At 49.9% G+C, this 3077-nt stretch overlaps 1 protein-coding gene across 1 annotated transcript in view; it reads right to left on the minus strand.

The window, feature by feature from the left end:
• LOC132384762 (homeobox protein Hox-A3-like) overlaps nt 1-2600 on the minus strand; it is a 145546-nt gene extending 142946 nt beyond the window's left edge. Inside the window, exon 1 of the mRNA XM_059956222.1 lies at nt 1924-2600. The gene's annotated coding sequence lies outside the window, so the exon portion shown is untranslated. The remainder of the gene's footprint in view (nt 1-1923) is intronic.
• Nucleotides 2601-3077: the final 477 nt, after the last annotated feature.

Below are 3077 nucleotides of genomic sequence, written 5' to 3' on the forward strand. Positions count from 1 at the left end.
TCTCTCTTCCTTCCATTTCAACCTCCTCTGCCCCTCCTTTTCCCCTTCTCTTTCCCTCCCACTTTCCGTCTCTCTCCTCTACTCAACTCCACCCTGAGACTCAACCCCCCCCCCCAACTCTCACGGACACTTGGATTATTGAGTGCAGTTCTGCTCGCCCAGCTTCAGAATGACATTGAGCTGGGGAGGATGCGGAAAAGATTCACTAGGACGTTACTGGGACTGGAGGGCTTGAGGAGAGACTGACAGGCTGGGACTGTTTTCCTGGAGAGAAGGAGGGCCGGAGTCTGACCTATAGAGGTTTATAAAATCACGAGGGTTACAGATAAGGCGAACGGACACAGTCTTTTTTTCTCAAGAATTTGGGAATCTAAAACTACAGGGCACAGGCTTAAGGTGAGAGGAGAGAGATTTAAAGTGGACCCGAGGGGAAACTTCTTCACCCAGAGGGTGGCGGGTGTGCGAAACAAGCTGCCAGTGGAAGTAGTTGAGGCAAGACTTGGAGGAATATGGCCTAAATGCGGGCAAATGGGAGTAGTTTAGATGGGCATCTTAACTGACATGGACCAGTTGAAGACACACACACACACACACACACACACACACACACACACACACACACACACACACACACACACACACACACACACACACACACACACACACACACACGTATTACATTTCTCTATCCTACATTGGTGGAAATAAAAATACATTTACGCCTGAACATTACAAACTCTTTTACATGTATTATCGATATAGGTACCAACTTAATATATCCTACTTTCAGATTTTAAAAATTCTAGCTATGCATGTCTTTAAGTAAGTTATTTTAACAATATCGTCGGTAAATCTGCACCTTAGCTCGATCCATTTTCTAAGCCCATCGAACATGGATCCTCCGTGGGTTTCAGGTCGAGGATATTTTTCTATGTATTTGCTTCCACCACCACCTTGCGCATCTCCTTTCTCCTCAAAGCTAACCCACCCTTTAGTTTTTGACATTTCCATCCTGGGAATAAAGAGATTCTGTCTACTCTAGTTATACCGCTCATAATCTTATAAACCTCTGTTAGATCTCCTCTCAGCCTCTGCCGCTCCAGAGAGAGCAACCTGGGTTTGTCCAGCCTCTCCTTGTAGCTCACGCTCTCTAATCCAGACAGCATCCTGGTGAATCTCTTCTGCTCCCTCTCCAAAACCCCCACACCCTTCCTGTAATGGGGTGTCCAGAACTAAATGCAATATAACCGAAAGGTGACTTCCTGGAGTAGGGGGAGGGGGAGAGGCGGAGGGGAAGGTTGGAGTTGCTTGAAAGTGTCAGGTTTTGCGAGAATAGAAGGTAGAGGAAGACAGGTGTGAATTTTGGGAGGACCAAAGGACAGGTACGAATGGGGGGGAGGAGAAAAAGGGTGAATGGGGGGTCAGAGAAGTGGGGAGAAGGGATGGGGAGAGAAGAAAGAGGATTGGGATGGCATCAGATCTGAGGGGTTTGAGGAGGTTCAAGCGGCGGGAGGGAGAGGAATAGGACAGATAAGGAATAGACGAGGGAGGTGCAAGTGGGATTCCCGCTCGCTTCCGTCAGCGGAAGGAGCCGAAGGAGCCGGAAGTTTGCTTTGTCATGGGGGCGGGTGGGGAAGGCTATTTGGGGACAGTACAGGGTGGGGAGCGGGTGACATTCTGGTGACGGAAAAGGGAGGTAGGAGGTGACTGATTTCCATTCCCTCTTTAGGAGGCGTTTTCATTGGCCAGCCTCCTGTCAATTACGTCATTAGAATCTCAGGGCTGTTGGGGGGCCTCTGCCCACAGTTATCGGCCAATTCACTCAGTATCGTTCCCCACCTCCCCTTGCTCCTCTTCTTCATTTCCAGCCACTACTTCCACTCATCACCTCTCAAAAAAAGCCAAAGGAACCCCAAGACTTACCCGCACTATCGCCGGGAAACTGCTCTCCAATATCTCCGGACCATCCACTTCCTCGCTGACATCAATTTTCATCTTTTAAAAGATAGTGCTTCAGTGTGTTTTGTTGTTGTTTGGTGGGGTGGGTGGGGGGGGGAGGAGGGAGAGGAGGAGTAGGAGGGGAAACTGAATTCGTTCAATTCTTAGGAAAGAAAAAGATCGAAGGACAAGGAGGAGGGAGGGAGGGAGAGGCTGGAACCCCCCTTCCCGCCAAGGAACTCCACCACACAGACATCAGCAGGCGGGAGAGAGAGAGAGAGAGAGAGAGAGAGAGAGAGAGGGGGGGGGGGAGGGAGGGAGAGGGAGGCGGTCACACACATGCACCCACACTTTCGCACAACCATCTGAATCCTCGAATTAAGGCGAGTCGAAATTAAAGAAAGATAGAGGTAGAGAGAGAAGAAAAAAAATCCATGTTGAGAGTCTTTCACAAGCTCGGCGGCGTCCAATCCACTCGCTGAACCGGTCGTAAACTTTTATGGCAAAGGGTTGTAAATTTTCCCCTCAGTCCCGATGACGTGTCGGGGGGCGCCATGCTACAGCCTCTGGCCCCACGGAATTTCGCTCCCCCCTCCCATTCCCCACCATGCACACCGCCGGCAAAACAGCGGGATTTCTGTCGCGGGCGCCCGAAAACACACACACACACACACACACACACACACACACACACACACACACACACACACACTCACTCACTCACACACAAACCACACATACGTACACACACACACACACACACACACACACACTCACTCACACACAAACCACACACACACACACACACACACACACACACACACACACACACACACACACACACACACACACACACACACACTTTACATTAGTGACTTGGAGGGAACCCACCCGATCCCCTCGAGAAAAACAAGTTGCTCATAAAAGGGAACCACAAACTTCGCGTAGGCTTGGCTGTGAATTTTGATCATGACGGCTTGTTCGAATCGCGCGCCACAATTGAGGACGTTTCTTTCTCAATAAGAGCAGTGAACGGAAGGTGGAAGGGAATGTTATTGAATAAATCAAAAGAGACAGTAAGTTAGAGACCCGTGGTTACCAGAATGGCGACGTTGATATTCTTCGGGACGCACGCACAG

This window comes from Hypanus sabinus, chromosome X1, assembly GCF_030144855.1.
Source record: "Hypanus sabinus isolate sHypSab1 chromosome X1, sHypSab1.hap1, whole genome shotgun sequence".
NCBI lineage: Eukaryota > Metazoa > Chordata > Chondrichthyes > Myliobatiformes > Dasyatidae > Hypanus > Hypanus sabinus.